General features: G+C 33.6%; 8 non-coding genes across 8 annotated transcripts; all 8 read left to right on the plus strand.

Annotated features, from left to right (window-relative positions):
* The first annotated feature begins 1,257 nt into the window (after positions 1-1,257).
* Positions 1,258-1,366, plus strand: TRNAL-CAA (transfer RNA leucine (anticodon CAA)). The gene is made up of 2 exons: positions 1,258-1,295; positions 1,321-1,366. It is a non-coding gene; the product is annotated as a tRNA-Leu (tRNA).
* Positions 1,367-2,410: 1,044 nt separating this feature from the next.
* On the plus strand, positions 2,411-2,519 carry TRNAL-CAA (transfer RNA leucine (anticodon CAA)). Its single transcript has 2 exons — positions 2,411-2,448; positions 2,474-2,519. It is a non-coding gene; the product is annotated as a tRNA-Leu (tRNA).
* Positions 2,520-4,717: 2,198 nt separating this feature from the next.
* Positions 4,718-4,826, plus strand: TRNAL-CAA (transfer RNA leucine (anticodon CAA)). The gene is made up of 2 exons: positions 4,718-4,755; positions 4,781-4,826. It is a non-coding gene; the product is annotated as a tRNA-Leu (tRNA).
* A 1,044-nt stretch (positions 4,827-5,870) lies between these two features.
* TRNAL-CAA (transfer RNA leucine (anticodon CAA)) lies at positions 5,871-5,979 on the plus strand. The gene is made up of 2 exons: positions 5,871-5,908; positions 5,934-5,979. It is a non-coding gene; the product is annotated as a tRNA-Leu (tRNA).
* Positions 5,980-8,176: 2,197 nt separating this feature from the next.
* TRNAL-CAA (transfer RNA leucine (anticodon CAA)) lies at positions 8,177-8,285 on the plus strand. The gene is made up of 2 exons: positions 8,177-8,214; positions 8,240-8,285. It is a non-coding gene; the product is annotated as a tRNA-Leu (tRNA).
* A 1,044-nt stretch (positions 8,286-9,329) lies between these two features.
* On the plus strand, positions 9,330-9,438 carry TRNAL-CAA (transfer RNA leucine (anticodon CAA)). Its single transcript has 2 exons — positions 9,330-9,367; positions 9,393-9,438. It is a non-coding gene; the product is annotated as a tRNA-Leu (tRNA).
* Positions 9,439-10,483: 1,045 nt separating this feature from the next.
* TRNAL-CAA (transfer RNA leucine (anticodon CAA)) lies at positions 10,484-10,592 on the plus strand. Its single transcript has 2 exons — positions 10,484-10,521; positions 10,547-10,592. It is a non-coding gene; the product is annotated as a tRNA-Leu (tRNA).
* Positions 10,593-12,789: 2,197 nt separating this feature from the next.
* TRNAL-CAA (transfer RNA leucine (anticodon CAA)) lies at positions 12,790-12,898 on the plus strand. The gene is made up of 2 exons: positions 12,790-12,827; positions 12,853-12,898. It is a non-coding gene; the product is annotated as a tRNA-Leu (tRNA).
* The last annotated feature ends 1,003 nt before the right edge of the window (positions 12,899-13,901 follow it).

Consider the following 13,901-nt stretch of genomic DNA (forward strand, 5'->3'; position numbering starts at 1 on the left):
CCTTTTTCAACAAGGCCAAATTATTTTCAAAATCACAATCAAAAATATAAATAGTAAAATGATAAACCCTAACAGGAAGTAGGTTTGGACATACTGATGTTCTTGTCAGGATGGCAGAGCGGTCTAAGACACCAGACTCAAGATTCTACTCTTCCAGTTAATGGGAATTTTGGTCTCTGTAAAGAGGCGTAGGTTCAAATCCCACTTCTGACAATATATTTTTGCTCTTTGGTTATGTTTTACACTCAAAATGACTGACATTGAGAAGTATGCTCAGGACATCCACAGTCTTTCAATCTTTCCTCTCCCAGACATTGATATCTTGATCCCATTTATTTCTAAGCAATATGAAGCACAATGATTGAATGAATTAAAGGGCATAGAAACTTTTAAAGACCTAAGAATTGATCGATTTTCCCATCTACATTCCAATCAAGATCAAATTACATTAGAGTTAAATTAATTAAATTATTCTTAAATGATAAAGACACTATGATTAGTTTTAAAATTCTAAAGTTCAGTTCATGTAGAAATTGGCTATTGACATAATTTATTACATAGAATCAGAATTTGATGGCAGATAAGAACCACTTGGCCCATGTAGTCTGCTCCTTTTCATGTATCCTTTAGGCAACTTCAACCCTATTTGCTCCTTACATTTCTCTTAAGGATATTCTTATGCCTATGGGAAGCGTGTTTAAATTGTTTCACCGTTTAGCTTCAACAACATCAGATGGGAGGCTTTTCTATTTATCAACTACCCTTTCTGTGAAGTAATTTTTCATCAAATTTCCTCTAAGTCTACCTCCCTCCAGTTTCAGTGCATGTCCTCGTGTTCTTGTACATCTCTTCCTTTGAAGAATAAGTATTGTTTGCACAACATTCTTTTAGTATTCAGTAATCTAAACATAAAACACAAGAATAATTGGCATTGAAAGTATTTTAAGGCTCTTAGACTTTACATATAACGTGATATACAATTTACTTCTAAGACAATCTAATCTGTTCTGCTAGGATGAAGACCTTAGTAAAGGGTGGCAACAGTAATTTTGAAGGATAACACTTTAGCTTGAGCCATTTTTCCTAAATAATGTTATTTAAGAAACAGCTTTTAGAGGAAATGCATAAATCTAAGATCTTGATTTAATGACCCCTTTTTCAACAAGTCCAAATTATTTGTCAAAATCACAATCAAAAATATAAATAGTAAAATGATAAACCCTAACAGGAAGCAGGTTCGGATATACTGATGTGCTTGTCAGGATGGCCGAGTGGTCTAAGGCGCCAGACTCAAGATTCTACTCTTCCAGTTAATGGGAATTCTGGTCTCTGTAAAGAGGCGTGGGTTCAAATCCCACTTCTGACAATATTTTCTTACTCTTTGGTTATGTTTTACACTCAAAATGACCGACATTGAGAAGTATGCTCAGGACATCCACAGTCTTTCAATCTTTCCTCTCCCAGACATTTATATCTTGATCCCATTTATTTCTAAGCAATGTGAAGTGCAATGATTGAATGAATTAAATTGCATAGAAACTGTTAAACACCTAAGAATTGATCAATTTTCCCATCTACATTCCAATCAAGGTCAAATTACATTAGACTTAAATTAATTAAATTATTCTTAAATGATAAAGACACTATGATCAGTTTTAAAATTCTAAAGTTCAGTTCATATAGAAAGTGGCTATTGAAATAATGTATTATATAGAAACAGAATTTGATGGCAGATAAGAACCACTTGGCCCATGTAGTCTGCTCCTTTTCATGTATCCTTTAGGCAACTTCAACCCTGTTTGCTCCTTACATTTCTCTTAAGGATATTCTTATGCCTATCCGAAGCGTGTTTAAATTGTTTCACCGTTTAGCTTCAACAACATTGGATGGGAGGCTTTTCTATTTATCAACTACCCTTTCTGTGAAGTAATTTTTCTTCAAATTTCCTCTAAGTCTTCCTCCCTCCAGTTTCAGTGCATGTCCTCATGTTCTTGTACATCTCTTCCTTTGAAGAATAAGTATTGTTTGCACAACATTCTTTTAGTATTCAGTAATCTAAACATAAAACACAATAATAATTGGCATCGAAAGTATTTTAAGGCTCTTAGACTTTACATATAACATGATATACAATTTACTTCTAAGACAAACTAATCTGTTCTGCTAGGATGAAGACCTTAGTAAAGGGTGGCAACAGTAATTTTGAAGGATAACACTTTAGCTTGAGCCATTTTTCCTAAATAATGTTATTTTAGAAACAGCTTTTAGAGGAAATGCATTAATCTAAGATCTTGATTTAATGACCCCTTTTTTAACAAGTCCAAATTATTTGTCAAAATCACAATCAAAAATATAAATAGTAAATAGATAAACCCTAACAGACAGCAGGTTCGGACATACTGATGTGCTTGTCAGGATGGCCGAGCGGTCTAAGGAGCCAGACTCAAGATTCTACTCTTCCAGTTAATGGGAATTCTGGTCTCTGTAAAGAGGCGTGGGTTCAAATCCCACTTCTGACAATATTTTCTTTCTCTTTGGTTATGTTTTACACTCAAAATGACCGACATTGAGAAGTATGCTCAGGACATCCACAGTCTTTCAATCTTTCCTCTCCCAGACATTGATATCTTGATCCCATTTATTTCTAAGCAATATGAAGCACAATGATTGAATGAATTAAAGGGCATAGAAACTGTTAAAGACCTAAGAATTGTTCGATTTTCCCATCTACATTCCAATCAAGATCAAATTACATTAGACTTAAATTAATTAAATTATTCTTAAATGATAAAGACACTATGATTAGTTTTAAAATTCTAAAGTTCAGTTCATGTAGAAATTGACTGTTGAAATAATGTTTTACATAGAAACAGAATTTGATGGCAGATAAGAACCACTTGGCCCACGTAGTCTGCTCCTTTTCATGTATCCTTTAGGCAACTTCAATCCTATTTGCTACTTACATTTCTCTTAAGGATATTCTTATGCCTATCCGAAGCGTGTTTAAATTGTTTCACCATTTAGCTTCAACAACATCGGATGGGAGGCTTTTCTATTTATCAATTACCCTTTCTGTGAAGTAATTTTTCTTCAAATTTCCTGGAAGACTACCTCCCTTCAGTTTCAGTGCATGTCCTCTTGTTCTTGTACATCTCTTCCTTTGAAGAATAAGTATTGCTTGCACAACATTCTTTTAGTATTCAGTAATCTAAACATAAAACACAAGAATAATTGGCATCGAAAGTATTTTAAGGCTCTTAGACTTTACATATAACGTGCTATACAATTTACTTCTAAGACAAACTAATCTGTTCTGCTAGGATGAAGACCTTAGTAAAGGGTGGCAACAGTAATTTTGAAGGATAACACTTTAGCTTGAGCCATTTTTCCTAAATAATGTTATTTAAGAAACAGCTTTTAGAGGAAATGCATTAATCGAAGATCTTGATTTAATGAACCCTTTTTCAACAAGTCGAAATTATTTGTCAAAATCACAATCAAAAATATAAATAGTAAAATGATAAACCCTAACAGGAAGCAGGTTTGGACATACTGATGTGCTTGTCAGGATGGCCGAGTGGTCTGAGGCACCAGACTCAAGGTTCTACTCTTTCAGTTAATGGTAATTCTGGTCTCTGTAAAGAGGTATAGGTTTAAATCCCACTTCTGACAATATTTTCTTGCTCTTTGGTTATGTTTTACACTCAAAATGACCGACATTGAGAGGTATGCTCAGGACATCCACTGTCTTACAATCTTTCCTCTCCCAGACATTGATATCTTGATCCCATTTATTTCTAAGCAATATGAAGCACAATGATTGAATGAATTAAAGGGCATATAAACTTTTAAAGACCTAAGAATTGATCGATTTTCCCATCTGCATTCCAATCAAGATCAAATTACATTAGAGTTAAATTAATTAAATTATTCTTAAATGATAAAGACAATATGATTAGTTTTAAAATTCTAAAGTTCAGTTCATATAGAAATTGGCTATTGAAATAATGTATTACATAGAAACAGAATTTGATGGCAGATAAGAACCACTTGGCCCATGTAGTCTGGTGCCTTTTCATGTATCCTTTAGGCAACTTCAACCATATTTGCTCCTTACATTTCTCTTAAGGATATTCTTATGCCTATCCGAAGCGTGTTTAAATTGTTTCACCGTTTAGCTTCAACAAGATTGGATGGGAGGCTTTTCTATTTATCAACTACCCTTTCTGTGAAGTAATTTTTCTTCAAATTTCCTCTAAGTCTACCTCCCTCCAGTTTCAGTGCATGTCCTCGTGTTCTTGTACATCTCTTCCTTTGAAGAATAAGTATTGTTTGCACAACATTCTTTTAGTATTCAGTAATCTAAACATAAAACACAATAATAATTGGCATCGAAAGTATTTTAAGGCTCTTAGACTTTACATATAACATGATATACAATTTACTTCTAAGACAAACTAATCTGTTCTGCTAGGATGAAGACCTTAGTAAAGGGTGGCAACAGTAATTTTGAAGGATAACACTTTAGCTTGAGCCATTTTTCCTAAATAATGTTATTTTAGAAACAGCTTTTAGAGGAAATGCATTAATCTAAGATCTTGATTTAATGACCCCTTTTTCAACAAGTCCAAATTATTTGTCAAAATCACAATCAAAAATATAAATAGTAAATTGATAAACCCTAACAGACAGCAGGTTTGGACATACTGATGTGCTTGTCAGGATGGCCGAGCGGTCTAAGGCGCCAGACTCAAGATTCTACTCTTCCAGTTAATGGGAATTCTGGTCTCTGTAAAGAGGCGTGGGTTCAAATCCCACTTCTGACAATATTTTCTTTCTCTTTGGTTATGTTTTACACTCAAAATGACCGACATTGAGAAGTATGCTCAGGACATCCACAGTCTTTCAATCTTTCCTCTCCCAGACATTGATATCTTGATCCCATTTATTTCTAAGCAATATGAAGCACAATGATTGAATGAATTAAAGGGCATAGAAACTTTTAAAGACCTAAGAATTGATCGATTTTCCCATCTACATTCCAATCAAGATCAAATTACATTAGACTTAAATTATTTAAATTATTCTTAAATGATAAAGACACTATGATTAGTTTTAAAATTCTAAAGATCAGTTCATGTAGAAATTGGCGGTTGAAATAATGTTTTACATAGAAACAGAATTTGATGGCAGATAAGAACCACTTGGCCCACGTAGTCTGCTACTTTTCATGTATCCTTTAGGCAACTTCAACCCTATTTGCTCCTTACATTTCTTTTAAGGATATTCTTATGCCTATCCCAAGCGTATTTAAATTGTTTCACCATTTAGCTTCAACAACATCGGATGGGAGGCTTTTCTATTTATCAATTAACCTTTCTGTGAAGTAATTTTTCTTCAAATTTCCTCTAAGTCTACCTCCCTTCAGTTTCAGTGCATGTCCTCATGTTCTTGTACATCTCTTCCTTTGAAGAATAAATATTGTTTGCACAACATTCTTTTAGTATTCAGTAATCTAAACATAAAACACAAGAATAATTGGCATCGAAAGTATTTTAAGGCTCTTAGACTTTACATATAACATGATATACAATTTTCTTCTAAGACAAACTAATCTGTTCTGCTAGGATGAAGACCTTAGTAAAGGGTGGCAACAGTAATTTTGAAGGATAACACTTTAGCTTGAGCCATTTTTCCTAAATAATGTTATTTAAGAAACAGCTTTTAGAGGAAATGCATAAATCTAAGATCTTGATTTAATGACCCCTTTTTCAACAAGTCCAAATTATTTGTCAAAATCACAATCAAAAATATAAATAGTAAAATGATAAACCCTAACAGGAAGCAGGTTCGGATATACTGATGTGCTTGTCAGGATGGCCGAGTGGTCTAAGGTGCCAGACTCAAGATTCTACTCTTCCAGTTAATGGGAATTCTGGTCTCTGCAAAGAGGCGTGGGTTCAAATCCCACTTCTGACAATATTTTCTTACTCTTTGGTTATGTTTTACACTCAAAATGACCGACATTGAGAAGTATGCTCAGGACATCCACAGTCTTTCAATCTTTCCTCTCCCAGACATTGATATCTTGATCCCATTTATTTCTCAGCAATATGAAGCACAATGATTGAATGAATTAAAGGGCATAGAGACTTTTAAAGACCTAAGAATTGATCGATTTTCCCATCTGCATTCCAATCAAGATCAAATTACATTAGAGTTAAATTAATTAAATTATTCTTAAATGATACAGACACTATGATTAGTTTTAAAATTCTAAAGTTCAGTTCATATAGAAATTGGTTATTGAAATAATGTATTACATAGAAACAGAATTTGATGGCAGATAAGAACCACTTGGCCCATGTAGTCTGCTCCTTTTCATGTATCCTTTAGGCAACTTCAACCATATTTGCTCCTTACATTTCTCTTAAGGATATTCTTAAGCCTATCCGAAGCGTGTTTAAATTGTTTCACCGTTTAGCTTCAACAACATTGGATGGGAGGCTTTTCTATTTATCAACTACCCTTTCTGTGAAGTAATTTTTCTTCAAATTTCCTCTAAGTCTACCTCCCTCCAGTTTCAGTGCATGTCCTCGTGTTCTTGTACATCTCTTCCTTTGAAGAATAAGTATTGTTTGCACAGCATTCTTTTAGTATTCAGTAATCTAAACATAAAACACAAGAATAATTGGCATCGAAAGTATTTTAAGGCTCTTAGACTTTACATATAACGTGATATACAATTTACTTCTAAGACAAACTAATCTGTTCTGCTAGGATGAAGACCTTAGTAAAGGGTGACAACAGTAATTTTGAAGGATAACACTTTAGCATGAGCCATTTTTCGTAAATAAAGTTATTTAAGAAACAGCTTCTAGAGGAAATGCATTAATCTAAGACCTTGATTTAATGACCCCTTTTTCAACAAGGCCAAATTATTTGTCAAAATCACAATCAAAAATATAAATAGTAAAATGATAAACCCTAACAGGAAGTAGGTTTGGACATACTGATGTTCTTGTCAGGATGGCAGAGCGGTCTAAGACACCAGACTCAAGATTCTACTCTTCCAGTTAATGGGAATTTTGGTCTCTGTAAAGAGGCGTAGGTTCAAATCCCACTTCTGACAATATATTTTTGCTCTTTGGTTATGTTTTACACTCAAAATGACTGACATTGAGAAGTATGCTCAGGACATCCACAGTCTTTCAATCTTTCCTCTCCCAGACATTGATATCTTGATCCCATTTATTTCTAAGCAATATGAAGCACAATGATTGAATGAATTAAAGGGCATAGAAACTTTTAAAGACCTAAGAATTGATCGATTTTCCCATCTACATTCCAATCAAGATCAAATTACATTAGAGTTAAATTAATTAAATTATTCTTAAATGATAAAGACACTATGATTAGTTTTAAAATTCTAAAGTTCAGTTCATGTAGAAATTGGCTATTGACATAATTTATTACATAGAATCAGAATTTGATGGCAGATAAGAACCACTTGGCCCATGTAGTCTGCTCCTTTTCATGTATCCTTTAGGCAACTTCAACCCTATTTGCTCCTTACATTTCTCTTAAGGATATTCTTATGCCTATGGGAAGCGTGTTTAAATTGTTTCACCGTTTAGCTTCAACAACATCGGATGGGAGGCTTTTCTATTTATCAACTACCCTTTCTGTGAAGTAATTTTTCATCAAATTTCCTCTAAGTCTACCTCCCTCCAGTTTCAGTGCATGTCCTCGTGTTCTTGTACATCTCTTCCTTTGAAGAATAAGTATTGTTTGCACAACATTCTTTTAGTATTCAGTAATCTAAACATAAAACACAAGAATAATTGGCATTGAAAGTATTTTAAGGCTCTTAGACTTTACATATAACGTGATATACAATTTACTTCTAAGACAATCTAATCTGTTCTGCTAGGATGAAGACCTTAGTAAAGGGTGGCAACAGTAATTTTGAAGGATAACACTTTAGCTTGAGCCATTTTTCCTAAATAATGTTATTTAAGAAACAGCTTTTAGAGGAAATGCATAAATCTAAGATCTTGATTTAATGACCCCTTTTTCAACAAGTCCAAATTATTTGTCAAAATCACAATCAAAAATATAAATAGTAAAATGATAAACCCTAACAGGAAGCAGGTTCGGATATACTGATGTGCTTGTCAGGATGGCCGAGTGGTCTAAGGCGCCAGACTCAAGATTCTACTCTTCCAGTTAATGGGAATTCTGGTCTCTGTAAAGAGGCGTGGGTTCAAATCCCACTTCTGACAATATTTTCTTACTCTTTGGTTATGTTTTACACTCAAAATGACCGACATTGAGAAGTATGCTCAGGACATCCACAGTCTTTCAATCTTTCCTCTCCCAGACATTTATATCTTGATCCCATTTATTTCTAAGCAATGTGAAGTGCAATGATTGAATGAATTAAATTGCATAGAAACTGTTAAACACCTAAGAATTGATCAATTTTCCCATCTACATTCCAATCAAGGTCAAATTACATTAGACTTAAATTAATTAAATTATTCTTAAATGATAAAGACACTATGATCAGTTTTAAAATTCTAAAGTTCAGTTCATATAGAAAGTGGCTATTGAAATAATGTATTATATAGAAACAGAATTTGATGGCAGATAAGAACCACTTGGCCCATGTAGTCTGCTCCTTTTCATGTATCCTTTAGGCAACTTCAACCCTGTTTGCTCCTTACATTTCTCTTAAGGATATTCTTATGCCTATCCGAAGCGTGTTTAAATTGTTTCACCGTTTAGCTTCAACAACATTGGATGGGAGGCTTTTCTATTTATCAACTACCCTTTCTGTGAAGTAATTTTTCTTCAAATTTCCTCTAAGTCTTCCTCCCTCCAGTTTCAGTGCAAGTCCTCATGTTCTTGTACATCTCTTCCTTTGAAGAATAAGTATTGTTTGCACAACATTCTTTTAGTATTCAGTAATCTAAACATAAAACACAATAATAATTGGCATCGAAAGTATTTTAAGGCTCTTAGACTTTACATATAACATGATATACAATTTACTTCTAAGACAAACTAATCTGTTCTGCTAGGATGAAGACCTTAGTAAAGGGTGGCAACAGTAATTTTGAAGGATAACACTTTAGCTTGAGCCATTTTTCCTAAATAATGTTATTTTAGAAACAGCTTTTAGAGGAAATGCATTAATCTAAGATCTTGATTTAATGACCCCTTTTTTAACAAGTCCAAATTATTTGTCAAAATCACAATCAAAAAAATAAATAGTAAATAGATAAACCCTAACAGACAGCAGGTTCGGACATACTGATGTGCTTGTCAGGATGGCCGAGCGGTCTAAGGCGCCAGACTCAAGATTCTACTCTTCCAGATAATGGGAATTCTGGTCTCTGTAAAGAGGCGTGGGTTCAAATCCCACTTCTGACAATATTTTCTTGCTCTTTGGTTATGTTTTACACTCAAAATGACCGACATTGAGAAGTATGCTCAGGACATCCACAGTCTTTCAATCTTTCCTCTCCCAGACATTGATATCTTGATCCCATTTATTTCTAAGCAAAATGAAGCACAATGATTGAATGAAATAAAGGGCATAGAAACTTTTAAAGACCTAAGAATTGATCGATTTTCCCATCTACATTCCAATCAAGATCAAATTACATTAGAGTTAAATTAATTAAATTATTCTTAAATGATAAAGACACTATGATTAGTTTTAAAATTCTAAAGTTCAGTTCATGTAGAAATTGGCTATTGAAATAATGTATTACATAGAATCAGAATTTGATGGCAGATAAGAACCACTTGGCCCACGTAGTCTGCTCCTTTTCATGTATCCTTTAGGCAACTTCAACCCTATTTGCTCCTTACATTTCTCTTAAGGATATTCTTATGCCTATTCGAAGTGTGTTTAAATTGTTTCACCATTTAGCTTCAACAACATCGGATGGGAGGCTTTTCTATTTATCAACTACCCTTTCTGTGAAGTAATTTTTCATCAAATTTCCTCTAAGTCTACCTCCCTCCAGTTTCAGTGCATGTCCTCGTGTTCTTGTACATCTCTTCCTTTGAAGGGATAAGTATTGTTTGCACAACATTCTTTTAGTATTCAGTAATCTAAACATAAAACACAAGAATAATTGGCATTGAAAGTATTTTAAGGCTCTTAGACTTTACATATAACGTGATATGCAATTTACTTCTAAGACAAACTAATCTGTTATGCTAGGATGAAGACCTTAGTAAAGGGTGGCAACAGTAATTTTGAAGGATAACACTTTAGCTTGAGCAATTTTTCCTAAATAATGTTATTTAAGAAACAGCTTTTAGAGGAAATGCATAAATCTAAGATCTTGATTTAATGACCCCTTTTTCAACAAGTCCAAATTATTTGTCAAAATCACAATCAAAAATATAAATAGTAAAATGATAAACCCTAACAGGAAGCAGGTTCGGATATACTGATGTGCTTGTCAGGATGGCCGAGTGGTCTAAGGCACCAGACTCAAGATTCTACTCTTCCAGTTAATGGGAATTCTGGTTTCTGTAAAGAGGCGTGGGTTCAAATCCCACTTCTGACAATATTTTCTTTCTCTTTGGTTATGATTTACACTCAAAATGACCGACATTGAGAAGTATGCTCAGGACATCCACAGTCTTTCAATCTTTCCTCTCCCAGACATTGATATCTTGATCCCATTTATTTCTAAGCAATGTGAAGTGCAATGATTGAATGAATTAAATTGCATAGAAACTGTTAAACACCTAAGAATTGATCAATTTTCCCATCTACATTCCAATCAAGGTCAAATTATATTAGACTTAAATTAATTAAATTATTCTTAAATGATAAAGACACTATGATCAGTTTTAAAATTCTAAAGTTCAGTTCATATAGAAAGTGGCTATTGAAATAATGTATTACATAGAAACAGAATTTGATGGCAGATAAGAACCACTTGGCCCATGTAGTCTGCTCCTTTTCATGTATCCTTTAGGCAACTTCAACCCTGTTTGCTCCTTACATTTCTCTTAAGGATATTCTTATGCCTATCCGAAGCGTCTTCAAATTGTTTCACCATTTAGCTTCAACAACATCGGATGGGAGTCTTTTCTTTTTATCAACTCCCCTTTCTGTGAAGTAATTTTTCTTCAAATTTCCTCTAAGTCTACCTCCCTCCAGTTTCAGTGCATGTCCTCTTGTTCTTGTACATCTCTTCCTTTGAAGAATAAGTATTGCTTGCACAACATTCTTTTAGTATTCAGTAATCTAAACATAAAACACAAGAATAATTGGCATCGAAAGTATTTTAAGGCTCTTAGACTTTACATATAACGTGCTATACAATTTACTTCTAAGACAAACTAATCTGTTCTGCTAGGATGAAGACCTTAGTAAAGGGTGGCAACAGTAATTTTGAAGGATAACACTTTAGCTTGAGCCATTTTTCCTAAATAATGTTATTTAAGAAACAGCTTTTAGAGGAAATGCATTAATCGAAGATCTTGATTTAATGAACCCTTTTTCAACAAGTCGAAATTATTTGTCAAAATCACAATCAAAAATATAAATAGTAAAATGATAAACCCTAACAGGAAGCAGGTTTGGACATACTGATGTGCTTGTCAGGATGGCCGAGTGGTCTGAGGCACCAGACTCAAGGTTCTACTCTTTCAGTTAATGGTAATTCTGGTCTCTGTAAAGAGGTATAGGTTTAAATCCCACTTCTGACAATATTTTCTTGCTCTTTGGTTATGTTTTACACTCAAAATGACCGACATTGAGAGGTATGTTCAGGACATCCACTGTCTTACAATCTTTCCTCTCCCAGACATTGATATCTTGATCCCATTTATTTCTAAGCAATATGAAGCACAATGATTGAATGAATTAAAGGGCATATAAACTTTTAAAGACCTAAGAATTGATCGATTTTCCCATCTGCATTCCAATCAAGATCAAATTACATTAGAGTTAAATTAATTAAATTATTCTTAAATGATAAAGACAATATGATTAGTTTTAAAATTCTAAAGTTCAGTTCATATAGAAATTGGCTATTGAAATAATGTATTACATAGAAACAGAATTTGATGGCAGATAAGAACCACTTGGCCCATGTAGTCTGCTCCTTTTCATGTATCCTTTAGGCAACTTCAACCATATTTGCTCCTTACATTTCTCTTAAGGATATTCTTATGCCTATCCGAAGCGTGTTTAACTTGTTTCACCGTTTAGCTTCAACAAGATTGGATGGGAGGCTTTTCTATTTATCAACTACCCTTTCTGTGAAGTAATTTTTCTTCAAATTTCCTCTAAGTCTACCTCCCTCCAGTTTCAGTGCATGTCCTCGTGTTCTTGTACATCTCTTCCTTTGAAGAATAAGTATTGTTTGCACAACATTCTTTTAGTATTCAGTAATCTAAACATAAAACACAATAATAATTGGCATCGAAAGTATTTTAAGGCTCTTAGACTTTACATATAACATGATATACAATTTACTTCTAAGACAAACTAATCTGTTCTGCTAGGATGAAGACCTTAGTAAAGGGTGGCAACAGTAATTTTGAAGGATAACACTTTAGCTTGAGCCATTTTTCCTAAATAATGTTATTTTAGAAACAGCTTTTAGAGGAAATGCATTAATCTAAGATCTTGATTTAATGACCCCTTTTTCAACAAGTCCAAATTATTTGTCAAAATCACAATCAAAAATATAAATAGTAAATTGATAAACCCTAACAGACAGCAGGTTTGGACATACTGATGTGCTTGTCAGGATGGCCGAGCGGTCTAAGGCGCCAGACTCAAGATTCTACTCTTCCAGTTAATGGGAATTCTGGTCTCTGTAAAGAGGCGTGGGTTCAAATCCCACTTCTGACAATATTTTCTTTCTCTTTGGTTATGTTTTACACTCAAAATGACCGACATTGAGAAGTATGCTCAGGACATCCACAGTCTTTCAATCTTTCCTCTCCCAGACATTGATATCTTGATCCCATTTATTTCTAAGCAATATGAAGCACAATGATTGAATGAATTAAAGGGCATAGAAACTGTTAAAGACCTAAGAATTGTTCGATTTTCCCATCTACATTCCAATCAAGATCAAATTACATTAGACTTAAATTAATTAAATTATTCTTAAATGATAAAGACACTATGATTAGTTTTAAAATTCTAAAGTTCAGTTCATGTAGAAATTGACTGTTGAAATAATGTTTTACATAGAAACAGAATTTGATGGCAGATAAGAACCACTTGGCCCACGTAGTCTGCTCCTTTTCATGTATCCTTTAGGCAACTTCAATCCTATTTGCTACTTACATTTCTCTTAAGGATATTCTTATGCCTATCCGAAGCGTGTTTAAATTGTTTCACCATTTAGCTTCAACAACATCGGATGGGAGGCTTTTCTATTTATCAATTACCCTTTCTGTGAAGTAATTTTTCTTCAAATTTCCTGGAAGACTACCTCCCTTCAGTTTCAGTGCATGTCCTCTTGTTCTTGTACATCTCTTCCTTTGAAGAATAAGTATTGCTTGCACAACATTCTTTTAGTATTCAGTAATCTAAACATAAAACACAAGAATAATTGGCATCGAAAGTATTTTAAGGCTCTTAGACTTTACATATAACGTGCTATACAATTTACTTCTAAGACAAACTAATCTGTTCTGCTAGGATGAAGACCTTAGTAAAGGGTGGCAACAGTAATTTTGAAGGATAACACTTTAGCTTGAGCCATTTTTCCTAAATAATGTTATTTAAGAAACAGCTTTTAGAGGAAATGCATTAATCGAAGATCTTGATTTAATGAACCCTTTTTCAACAAGTCGAAATTATTTGTCAAAATCACAATCAAAAATATAAATAGTAAAATGAT

The sequence above is a fragment of the Taudactylus pleione genome, unplaced genomic scaffold (assembly GCF_031769625.1).
Source record: "Taudactylus pleione unplaced genomic scaffold, aTauple2 ptg000612l, whole genome shotgun sequence".
NCBI classification, from domain to species: Eukaryota; Metazoa; Chordata; class Amphibia; order Anura; family Myobatrachidae; genus Taudactylus; species Taudactylus pleione.